This window comes from Lepidochelys olivacea (assembly GCF_965140295.1).
Source record: "Lepidochelys olivacea isolate rLepOli2 genome assembly, chromosome: 6".
Lineage (NCBI taxonomy): Eukaryota > Metazoa > Chordata > Testudines > Cheloniidae > Lepidochelys > Lepidochelys olivacea.
The window spans coordinates 96921367-96934757 of NC_140416.1; the positions used below are offsets into that span (position 1 = coordinate 96921367).

Here is a 13391-nt window from a genome sequence, read left to right on the forward strand (position 1 = left end):
CACCAATAATCCATGTTGTCTGGTACCCTGTCTCTCACAGTGCCCTCTATCAGTAGGGTTACCAGGCATCAGGTTTTCGACCGGAACACCCAACTGAAAAGGGATCCTGGCAGTTCCGGTTGGCACTGCTGACCGGGCCGTTAAAAGTCTGGTCAGCGGCGCAGCGGGGGTCAGGGACTAAGGCAGGCTCCCTACCTACCCTGGCTCCACGTGGCTTCCGGAAGCGGCCGCCAGGTCCCTGCAGCTCCTAGACGATGGGCAACCACCAGGGAGGCTCCGCGCACTGCCCCTGCCCTGAGGGCTGGCTCCGCAGCTCCCATTGGCCAGGAACCACGACCAATGGGAGCTGCGGGGGTGGTGCCCGTGGGTGCGAGGGCAGTGCACGGAGAATCCTTGGCTACCCATGTGTTTAGGGGCTGCAAGGACCTGGCGGCCACTTCTTGGGAGCCATAGTAAGTACCGTCAGCACCCTGTACTCTGAACCCCCTCCCACACCCCAACCCCCTGCCCCAGCTCAGAGTCCCCCCCCACCCAAACTCCCTCCTGAAGCCCGTACCCCCCTCAACACTCTAAACCCCTGTCTCAGCCCCCTCCTGCACCCCAAACCCCTCATCCCCGCTCTACCCCAGAGTCCACACCCCCAGCCAGAGCCTGCATCCTCTCCTGCACTCTGAACCCCTCAGCCCCTGCCCAGAGCCCCCTTGTGCATCCCAAACCTCTCATCCCCAGCCCCACCCCAGAGCCCGCACTTTCAGCCAGAGTCTTTTCCCCTATCCTGCACTCCAAACCCTTCCCTCAGCCCGGTGAAAGTGAGTGAAGGTTGGAGAGAGTGAGTGATGCAGAGAAGAGGAATGGAGCAAATGGGGGTGCGGCCTCAGAGAAGGGGTGGGGCAGGGTGTTCAGTTTTGTGCGATTAGAAAGTTGGCAACCCTAAGTATCAGATGCTTCAAAGAAAGGAGCAAGAAACCATATAAGGGACAAGCTACAGACAATTTATCCATTCAAGAAAGCTTCTTCCTTATCACAGACTGAGGAAGATAGAGGAGAAAGGAAAAAAATGACAGTCATAAATTCAAAGGATGGGATGAAGGAGGGTAAAACAGAAAATTTCAAGATTCCAAAAAGGAATCACTGGCTGGGTGACAGACTGCCTTGACAAATTTTTTTTACAACTTAAATAAGAACCCACTATGAATCAATTCACCTTCCACCTTACTGCCACTAGTACACAGATCTGGACTTGAAAGATAGGAGATGCTAGATCCTGATGTAGGCCTGACGGAAAGAAATCTAGAATGGAGACAATCAAGGCCTTCTTGTGGAGAGGTAGTTTTCGTAAGACACAAACTCAAAAAGGGAGCCCCCTCCAAAAATATGCTTTGGGAGGGGACTGTGTCTGCTCTCAAGGAAGGTGCTAATGAAAGACCCATGTCTCACATGGAGTGCCTGTAAATTGCCAGAAAAAAAGGTTTTTTAAATGACTGCAGTTTGCTGGGCCTTCGATCAAGAGAAAGTGGAATCCTCAGCTATAGGGTTAGCAGAAGGTCTTAGTAGCAAGTCCACTGAAGCCACATTGAAGTTATGCATGAGAACCATATATCTCCCACATTTTTAAATGCAGTGGGTTCAGAAAGAAATCTATAGCAAGAGACAGTTACCAGAAACCTGTGGACTTTTTAGTTGACTCAAATAAAAAATTCAAGGTTTACAGGTCTTCACTTGCAGCACATTAACTCATAGTTCTCACTCACTTGAGTGAATCCTGCCATATCCTTGTCAGCTAATCAACTTGATTTCTAAGGACCAACACCAGAAAAACTACTTATATGGGAGAGAAATATCTTAGACTGTAAATCTCCAATGGGCAGAGACAACAGTAATTAAATTCTGGTCAATACACAAGAATCTTTGCTTTGGCACACAGACTTCTGCTCTTCCAGTTTGAGTATCCAAAGACCTGGGCATTGTCTGAATGAATCATGACTGTGAGTCCTGGTACCAGTTGCTAAAGAGATATAGATACAGAGCTCACATCCGATCCTTCCCCTCTAGTTGAAGGATGTGCCACATTCTCTCTTTCAACTAAGACCCTTTAGCTGGTCAGCTTCCCAAGCGCTTCTACCATCCAAGCAAGTCTGCTAGTCTCTCTCCTTTGTCAGAAGGAAGAGGGATTTTAGAATCTATCATATGCTTTATTATTTGGTCAAGTCTTAGATTTTAAACTTTTGGGATTAACAGAAAGAATTTTGGGCTGTACTGAAACCTCCCTAAGTCATCTCATGCTATTACTTCAGAATGGAATCCAGTTTTCTGTCTCCCAGATACGAAAAAAAATTTAAGGGTCTGAAGGTTTTTTGTTTGTTTATTTTAAATCAATCTGGTCATCTCAGGGCTGAATCAAGGGCAAAATCCTCCATTTGTCAAACCTTTTGAAGGTAGTCAGTACAACTTATCAAAGGCTCTAGGAAGAACATTTTAATTGGCTTCCTCTGACGGCTTCAGAAGCCACATTTTCTAGATCTGGGGCTGAGAGATGGGTGGCGTTGCCTTTTTTTCTCTCCTGAGGGAAATATTCTGATTAAAACTCTGAAAAATGTTATAAAAACAAATCACAAAAATACCAGTAAGACAGCAACATGCATACTTTTAAAAACCTTGACAATTTTCTGAATATAAAGATTACCAGAACACATGTACAGTTTATGTACTTTTACCAATATTTTACTCTTAATTAAAATAAAATACCTAGGACCAAATGAAGGCATGATTGTGTGAACTGTAATGATCTAGTATGTACTGTGCTCGTACATACTGACAATTAGTTTAAGCATGTTTATTACACCGTGTAATGACTTAATATGTCATGTCAAAAACAAAGTACAAGCCCTTTCACCAATTTTTTTAAACTAGGCATTAATTCAATTAAGTTTTGTTAGCATGAAGCATTATGGTAACCTCTTACCAATCATATTGTACTCTCTAAGACAGATATTAGCTTTCTCAATATAGATTCATAGATATTTAGGTCAGAAGGTACCATTATGATCATCTAGTCTGACCTCCTGCACAACGCAGGCCACAGAATTTCACCCACCACTCCTGCAAAAAAACCCTCACCTATGTCTGAGCTATTGAAGTCCTCAAACCGTGGTTTAAAGACTTCAAGGAGCAGAGAATCCTCCAGCAAATGACCCGTGCCCCATGCTACAGAGGAAGGCGATATGCAACAGAGATTCACTTGTAAGAGACAGCAAGTGTCAGAACACAATGTAAACACATTAGAAAATAATACACTTGTAGAAAGTTGATTTCTAATTCCAAACAGAACAAGAAAGGTTGTTGTTTTGGGATTCAGGAGAGGTGGTTTAATTCTGGACTCTGCCACAGATTACTTTTGTGACAATCAGCAAGTAATTTAATTTCTCTGTGCCTCTGTCCCACACCTTTAAAAGTGGATTATAATGCTGTCTCTCCACCCTTTGCATGTCTTGTCTGCTTAGATCATAAACTCTCCAAGGCAAGGACTGTCTGTCTGTACAGTATCTAGCACAATGGGGGCCTGGATCTTGATTCAGGCTTCTAGGTGCTACTATAATATAAATAAACAGCAACTCTTTAGATTAATCATTAGGAGTAAGTGAAAAATTCCCTCCATATTTGCCTTTCTTAAGTCTATACTAGACTCTCCTGGGCTAGCAAAATATCTAGGACAGATTACACTTTCAATAAAAGGTACATTTTAGAGGATACTGGTGATCTTTTACCCTAAAACTGGAACTAACTCTAATTTAAATAAAAAGGGGAATATTCTGAGAGAGCTAATGGGGTATTTGAAGCTTTCCCCTCCAAGTCAGTGGTTCAACCTAGTACTGGATGACCGTGACCAACAGTTGTTGCTGTCCAATAACCATTTAGTAGTCTACGTAAGATGAGTTTGGTGGTCCGGAGTCTAATTCCCAGTAGACAGAAGCTGTACTATACCAACAGCTAATGCAACAGAAAATAATGAATATCCTCGTTGGTAGTCCCAGAAAAAGAGACCATGGACTGAATTGTCATAAGTCTCAAACAACCCTTTCACTCTTAGAGATGATCCCTTTTAGAATTGAGACACTGTCAGCGAAAACAGAAGAAACCCACACTAGTTGTTTATAAATAATAATTCAATCTCCAAAGCTGTCAATTTGGCATATTTTATGAATGCTATATTTATACATTGTAAAGGCTATTCTATAGGCTTACCCTATGTGAAGTAAACTGTCTTTAAAATAAGAGAAGGACACAGAAGTAGAAAATATCTAAGCATTTCATTTAAGTAATGTTTTTGGTGCAGGTGTGTAGTTTTCAAAAGTTTAAAGGTCCATTTTTTGTAATGGCCTATTCCTACATAGGAAGAAATATACCTAATTATTCAGATGGAGTTGATGCATATATGCAAGACTATATACACACATTTACACAAGAATTGCATTCCTGGATCCCAATCCTGCATATACTTAATTTTAAGCATGCAAGTACCCCTTCTCACTTCAATGGATCTATCCCACCCGCTTTAACTTAAGACTGTGAGTGAGCGTTTGCAGGACTGGAACACAGAAAGGGAAAAGATTTAGGTACTAGACAATATCTGTTTAAAACCTATATTTTCAAGACTGCATCTTAAATTGGAGTAGGTTTAATTATTTACTTATGACAGTTTTTCTGTCCACTGAAGTGCATTTTTAATTTTTCCAAAGAAATAACTGAGGAAAGTAGTTTCACTTGACTATCCATGACCTTCATCAAATGAAGCATCATCCTGCTCCTGCAAAGGCACTTTCAAAGCTTTGATTTGATTTTCAACACTAATTGCCACTCTGATGTTATCCATTCAAGCTCATGGCCCTGACCATAAAAAAATAACAAATACAGACCAAACAAAAAAACCCAAGAAAAATTCTTAACGAAAATCCATTAAGGGATCTATTCCTTATGAAATAACTCTCCCAAAAGGAGCATTCCCCTTCCCTTTATTATTATTTATGAACTGGCCTAGTTATGCATAACCATATGCCACTGTTATTATTAAAATTAATGATCCTTAGTTTGTATTCCTTACTCCTGTAAAGACTGCAGGATCAGGCCCACTGATTAATTTCAAGGGAATATATCAGAAGGAGCCTTTGGTTCCTAAACAAATATCATAATCTCTAGAGCTCTTTTACCTCAGGGCAATATTTTTGTTAATTTATCACCCTTGCACGTAGTTGGTATTTTTTGTATTAATGATGGGTTTTTTTCAATTTCCCTTACTTCTCACCAGATAAGGGCAGGGACAGACTGGGTGTTCTGACAGTCTCTGGATTCTTCCTCATCTAGCAAAAGCAGTCTGGGAGAAGGCAGGAGGAGCTATTGGGCTGTATTTAATTCCTGCCCTCCCAGAGCAGGAAATTTGTCTATGGAGAAGTAGTAGAGATGTGACTCCAGTCCCTGATAGGAAACTTCAAAGGAAGCTTGAGGGCCAGAGCAAGAAAATATTTTCTTGGATGAAAGTAGCTTTCTCTGGATCTCTGTATGTGAGCCAATGATATCCAACATGGTATATTGTACACATGTATCAGCTCATGAGCAATAATATGTTATTTTTGAGCATGTGACCAGCTTTTAACCAATTAATTGAACAAAAATATACATTCACAATGAATATATTCACATGTACACACAAAAATGTATTTTATCCATTAGAGATCATTTTGAAGAGAAAACAATACAAACTTGTGTATGTGACTAATTGTGATAATATGAAAGGCTGCAAGACAGTTGCTTAAGAAATGAGAACAACAAAGGAATAAACTACTGCAGGCATCACCAGAGCTGGAATGATATTGTACTGTGTACTACATTTCCATGGCAACTAGCCATAGGAAGATGAATGTTACATATTCACTCTGCTCTGCAGTACATGTCTATAAATCAAACTTGCATAAAGAGCGTAAGATTTCTGCTGTGGGGTGGTTCTCAAAACTGGGTTATTTTCTTGTTACTGGATAATTATAAGAAAGAAATATGAAACAATTAGGTCATTTTTAGCGCGGAAAGAACTAACACACAAAAATATTAATACACCTCTGGCATGTGACCCTATTAATTTAAGTGCAAAGCAGCATAAAATTCAGATCATGAATGGGATACAGTGCTTCTGATCTATGAGCTCTGATGTGTGCTTGCTAGCTTCAGAAACTGTATGTCCATTATTCTCTCTTTTTTTTTTTAACAGACATATGTCATTTATTGGCTCTTTCACATTTTCATCTTCATAAGAATTACCATTTTTCAGCTTTGTTCTGCTATTACATTATTATTACAGTTTGAGGATTCAACAATAAAATATCTTCCTCTTATACACAAATGGTACAGCTAAGACAGATATTTTCTTGACAGCAGTAATTAATAATGCTGTATATTTCTAACTAGGTTAACCAAACATAAATCAAAGTTTCACAACAGAAAATGCAAACATTTCTTGCAGTGCTTTCCGGCAACAACTGGTATGCCACCATACAATGAGGAAACCATGTTCACTTTTCATTATAAGGTGTTCAGCTTAATAATTTCAAATTTTCCTATTTAAACTTTTCTGACAATTCATACATGTACTCTGAAAGAGAGAATGAATAACATCATTATGAAAAAAGTTTTAATTCATGAATCAACCGACTATCAAAATAAATAAGTGCCCTACCATTAAACCACTCACCACTAGGTATTACTACAACACTGACATTTCAATCAGATGTACCATGATTAAGCACCAGATGTGCATTTTGTCTAATACCACCTGGTAAGCTCACAGAAACAGTTGAACTCTACAGTTCATTTTTACCACAATATTTGTGTATGTACTATGGTGAATAAATGTGATCAAATATAAATTGAAGATTCACCTGAAGCTTCCATGAACCTTAGCAGCAAATTACACAGAATATTAACATTTTGGGAAAAAACCCACAATATATTTAGCAGACAATTTCTAAATGAAATTTTACATTAATCTGTATGACATGCAAATATTCTCGTATTGGTCTTATTTCCTTGAAATAAAATAAAAAAAACTGCACACTTACTATACCCAGGAATGCTTTTGAATCAACTGTATCTATTCTGTTCTTACCTTAAACAGAGCATTTAGCACCACCAAATGGTTGAGAAGATCTATTGCCAGTTTAAATTCATTCAGTATATCTTATCATGTTTATTTTATGTTTATAAATACACTTCATATCCAATATCAAAGTGAAGCACAGGTATTAACTGTTCATTTTTGGTGAGTTAGAGAAGTACACTATGCATTGTAATCCTTCTTATCTTGCTATATCATACTAAAAATGTAAATTGTATTTTAATAGTAATAAAAATGCATAAATGGAAAATCTAGGCAACTCATTTTAAAGCTCATTTTGCTGGGAGAGAGTAAAACAAAATGTATGTTCATCTTTATATTAGCATTTTTGCACACACAGAGTCAGGCAATTGCGTGTGTAAAACCTGTACTCTTCTGATCTCAGCATGCAAATGTTGAGTTTTACTAATATGCTTATTTGCACTTTTTAAGTAGCTCATATGTTGCACAAGGATTTGTACATTTGGCTCTGAATATTGAAATTATGGTAGTTTGTTTTAATGTAAATTACAATATAGTAATGACAGACAAATAATGCATGTGATCAGAGAGAAAAAGAACGTTTTGAAATGTGATTCATTCAAAACATTTTTGAGGTTAGCATGTAATTCACTATTTTAGGATCTCAAGTCACAAACGTCTGTGTGTGTGTGCATGAATGCATGTATACATTAAAAAGAAAAGGAGTACTTGTGGCACCGTAGAGACTAACAAATTTATTAGAGCATAAACTTTCGTGAGCTACAGCTCACTTCATCGGAGTATCTAGATGATATCCTACATCTATTGACGACAATGACAAAACTACCATGTATTTCAGGGGTCGGGATTTCTCCCCTGTTGTGTAACAACTGTCTTTGTACTTCTCTCCTTAAGATTTGCCTGGCCTTGGCTTCAGTGATTGATATGTTTCTTTTAAATTTTACTAAAAATAATACTTTGGAAGATTTGACCTTCGGCAGCAAAAGTATGCCCTATACCGCAGCAGCAGAAGCTAAACAGGCATTAAAAGCTATGACCTTGAATTTTCTTTCTTTAAAAAAATTATTTTCTTTTTTCTAGTCTCTTCTGGCACTCAGCTGCTTTCACATTTTTTTACTTCATTTTTATAAGAAAAATCTCAAACTTTCAATGCTTAGCTTCTTAAAATTAAAGTGATGTAGCAGTACATGAAATGCTATAGAGACAGAATCTTTACCAACCTGCAGGGCTTACAATATTAAGAAAGAAAGTTAATTTAAAATTATAAGTCATTTAGATGACAACTTTATATAGTTCCAAAATGTACTCAGTAAGCTCTTTTCTTTCTAGTCCCAACAAGCCTATCTTCAAGCTTGCTCCTGCTCTTGGTCATCAAAGGATGCATTGTCCTAAGTGATCACTATTATGTGAGAAATAATCTTTGAAACTGCAGTACAAGTAGCATAGTCTGTATCATATTCCTTTCCAGCTCTCATACCACATTTGTAAATATGGAATCACAAGGCACACAACTTGGCAATACTGCATTATGGTATCTACTGATCAATATGTTTTGCATGTATGAGAGGTATGACATATTTTTGTGATGTGAAAGATATATTACAAGCTGTTTTTTCAGCTGTTACCTGTTAAAACCTGGATGCTAGACCACAGCAGAAACACCAGTGCAGCATACTTTTTGCTTCACTAGAGAAATGTTATATCACAAAATTGTATTGTCCCCTTTTCCATTCTGTTATGTTCTGTCATACGAGATCAAATCCTGATTCCCAATAAATCAACGGCAAAATTGGGAGCAGGATTGGGCCCAACATTTTTAGAAATGATTTTAGAAAACAAAGCCATGTTTAAATATATTTCAAGTAGTAGAGAGTAAAACAATATGAATACCAATTATATGAATAAGTGTGCTTTATTTAATCGTGACTAACATTACTTTGCTTTGGTCAGCAGACCAGTACAGACCGTACCGTAAGTCACTATATTTGTTATATGACAAGAGAAGGATTTTAACCGATTACAGCACAGACAAATCAAACATTAGCTGCTTCTCATACAGCAAAATGACACATCCACGAGGGTCACTTTGTTCCCAAAGTGACTGCAATGGAGAATATAAAGTAACAGCAGAACATTTTTCAAACCTTTACTACAGGGGTTCTCAACCTTTTTCTTTCTGAGGCCCCCCACAACATGCTATAAAAACTCCAGGGCCCAGTGTGGGAGGGGGTTTGGGCATAGGTGTAGTTTGACTTCTGTTTTGGGTGGTCAGAGTCTAGTGGGGCTCAAGCCAGCTCCACACGGTGGGGTCCAGGGAGGGAGTGCCAATCCATCTCCACCCCACACCTCACCTCAGCAGGCCACACGCCTATCTGGGTTGTATGTGGGGGGCAAAACCAAAAATTATAACTCAAAGGAGGGGGGGGGGGGCTCAGCTCAAAAGGTTTGAAAACAGCTCAGGGTGCAGGGAGAGGGGTAGCTAAGGGTGGTGTGCGGGCAGGGGCGTAGCTCAGGGTGCAGGCCAGAGCGTAGCTAGGGGCTGTGTGCAGACAGAGGGGTTGCTCAGGGTGCATGCAGAGGCGTAGCTAGGTGCTGTGTGCAGGCAGGGGTAGCTCAGGCTACAGGGAGGGAGTTGGATGGGGCTGTGTGTGGGGAGGGCTTCCCAGGGGTCCCTGTTCCCCAAGGGCTCTGTGAGCCTTGGACCAGGTCCCCCCACCCAGGCGGCGCTTACTAGCTGCATGAGCAAAGGAAGCTGGGAGCTGAGGAACAGATTCAACCCTCTGCATCAGTAGCAGCAGGAGACGAGGGAACGCTGTGGCTGCCTGCTCCATTGTACCAGCCAGAGAGCAGCAGCTGTCCCTCACTGCCTGGGTCTGGCTTTCCGCCTTCAACCTGGCCAACGTGTGTGTGTGTGAAGCTGCCCTGGGACTGCCCTGTTCTTGCACTGTAGCTTTGGTGGGAGGGAAGAGAACACCCCTGTGCCCCCTCAACTCTTCCCATGGGCTTAGGGCTTCTGCCCCGTGGGGGGTGCTGGGAATGGGGGCTTCAACCCCCCGGTTCTGACCCTGCAGCTCCCGGCTTCAGCTCCGCAGGAGATGGTGGGACTCGGGCTCTGGGTTTTAGAATCATGGAATATTAGGGTTGGAAGAGACCTCAGGAGGTCATCTAGTCCAATCCCCTGCTCAAAGCAGGACCAACACCAACTAAATAGTCCCAGCCAAGGCTTTGTCAAGCCAGGCCTTAAAAACCTCTAAGGATGGAGATTCCACCACCTCCCTAGGTAACCCATTCCAGTGCTTCACCACCCTCCTAGTGAAATAGTGTTTCCTAATATCCAACCTAGACATCCCCCACTGCAACTTGAGACCATTGCTTCTTGTTCTGTCATCTGCCACCACTGAGAACAGCCTAGCTCCATCCTCTTTGGAACCCCCCTTCAGGTAGTTGAAATCTGCTATCAAATCCCCCTTCACTCTTCTCTTCTGCAGACTAAATAACCCCAGTTCCCTCAGCCTCTCCTCGTAAGTCATGTGCTTCAGCCGCCTAATCATTTTTGTTGCCCTCAGCTGGACTCTCCAATTTGTCCTCATTCCTTCTGTAGTGGGGGGACCAAAACTGGGCGCAATACTCCAACTGTGGCCTCACCAGTGCCGAATAGAGGGGAATAATCACTTCCCTCAACCTGCTGGCAATGCTCCTACTAATACAGCCTAATATGCTGTTGGCCTTCTTGGCACTGAGGGGACACTACTGATTCATATCCAGCTTCTCGTCCACTCTAATCCCCAGGTCCTTTTCTGCAGAACTGCTGCTTAGACACTCTGTCCCTAGTCTGTAGCAGTGCATGGAATTCTTCCTTCCTAAGTGCAGGACTCTGCACTTGTCCTTGTTGAACCTCATCAGATTTCTTTTGGCCCAATCCTCCAATTTGTCTAGGTCACTCTGGACTCTATCCCTACCGTCGAGCATATCTTCCTCTCCCCCCAGCTTAGTGTCCATCTGCGAACTTGCTCAGGGTGTAATTAATCCCATCATCCAGATCATTGATAGAGATGTTGAACAAAACCGGCCCCAAGACCAAGCCCTGGGGCACTCCACTTGATACCGGCTGCCAACTAGACATCGAGCCATTGATCACTACCCGTTGAACCACACAATCTAGCCAGCTTTCTATCCATCTTATAGTCCATTCATCCAATCCATACTTTAACGTGCTGGCAAGAATACTGTGGGAGACGGTATCAAAAGCTTTGCTAAAGTCAAGATATAGCTATAGCTATATCAGGTTTTAGCCACGGGGCCCTGCAGGCCCTCTGAAAGGGTTTGCTTACCCCCTGTTGATAACTGCTGCTTTAGTAGGCATGAAAAGCAATATTTTTATGTCCTCTTTTTACTAATGTGGGTTGTTGCATTTTCTTCTTCTTGTATAATACAAGACTTACTATAAATGGATGTTTCTTGGCCTACCTTCTATTTGATCAGCCACAAATATTATACACTCCCCTGCAATGCGCTATATCCTTAAAAATGCCCTGAAAAGAGCTTTTTTAAATGATTAGCCCTACAGTGATGTGTTAAATCTTTAATGCACAAAGGTAAGAAGGTCACTCAACATACAAATTATTCCACACTTAATGTCCTTCCTCCCCCTTTTTAGTGACCCTGAAGATGCTTTGACTGCTGCTCTGCTGGGTGGCTCACTATGCACCATACTGTGACTCCAGAAAAAAAAAAACCCAAACAACAAAATTCAAAAACTAACCTCACAACCATTACAAGATCACGTTTAAATAACTTTAAAACCAAAACTGTTAATTTGGACCAAATACCCACATGGAGTCTTTGGAACAAATACAGTACAATTTCATTTTAAGACTCAATACAATGAATATTGTGAGTATTATAAGAATCTATTAAGAATTTCTATAGGAACAAAACATATATATGATGTCACATTAGTTCAGACAAAACTCATACTTCCTGCATACTGGAATGCAGCTTTGGGACTCTAATTATGCAACTGATAGCCAAAAATAAAAAAAAAGCCACCAGAACATTTTTATAAATCACTCGAACTTCATCCATCTGAAATGGATAGAGGGAGAAACATTCCTGTAATATAAGAATTCCCACAAAACTTTTGAACTGTGGATCAAATAACTTTCTCTTTGTGAGTGCTGTTGTGATAATAAAGCCTTCAAATCTACTCTAATTGTAAATTTAACTGTAAAAAGTGAGTGGGAGATCATAAAATGTCACAATAACCTGTAACAACAAGTGTTGATGGGAATAGGTGCCAGAAAACCAGACCGAGAAACTGGATTAGCCTAAAATAAAAAGGCCACATTGATATAATCAAAGGACTGTTGAAATTATGCTTGTTAAAAACAGATGATGGCCAGAAGTTCATGAACCAAAATTGGTGTGTTGTGTATTAGGCCTAATTAGTGCACAAAATAAATAAGGGGATGGGCTATTCCACACACCATTCCCTTTGGGGGTCTTTAAAGAAAGAGACTTTGGGAGGAAAAGACTGAATGAACAGATGGAGCTGAAAAACAGTCAGAGATTACTGAAGCAAGCTTCATCACCATGGTTCCCACCCGTCCTCCCCACATCTCCTGGGACTCCAGGCCTTCATCATCCTAATCCTGAGATATGTCTTTACCAGACCAGGCCAGAGAAAGGTACCCAGATGACATTAACAGATCTATCAGCTCCAGCCGAATCCCGAACACCGCTTCGGATAAAACGGTATCAGACTTTAACAGCAGCAGCTCCAATCCATTTCTACTAACTTCTCTTTTGCCCCAAAGGACAGTTATTACCACCTTTGACACCATCCAAAAGACTATCAAACAAGGGGAGGAGTGGAGGGGGTTCCTTCTAAGTCTCTCCACAGCTAAAGGGAAAAGGAGAAAAAAAGTTAATATAAAAGCCTTACTTAATAATTTATATTTCAAATGCTTTAACCATTTTTCCTTCTTTTGTGTATCTTTAATAAGAAGTTAAAAGAATTTTAAAATGGTGTGTTTGCCATGGTACTAAACAGGCTGAGGTCTCTGTATGCCAAACCCCAGACCTCGTTTTAACACTGTTTAATGTTGGACAGTGACTGGGTTATGTTAATACCTTTGGCTCATATAGTCCATCTAAATTAATACAACACTATAGATTAGGGGTTAAGTTTCCAAAGTGACTTAGTAGCCTGTGGGTAAAATGTTCAAAAGGCAATCAAAAGCCTGTTTCT

General features: G+C 40.6%; 1 protein-coding gene across 3 annotated transcripts in view; it reads right to left on the minus strand.

The window, feature by feature from the left end:
- EFCAB11 (EF-hand calcium binding domain 11) overlaps positions 1-13391 on the minus strand; it is a 117726-nt gene that overhangs the window by 77682 nt on the left and 26653 nt on the right. The gene's annotated exons all lie outside the window — the stretch shown is intronic.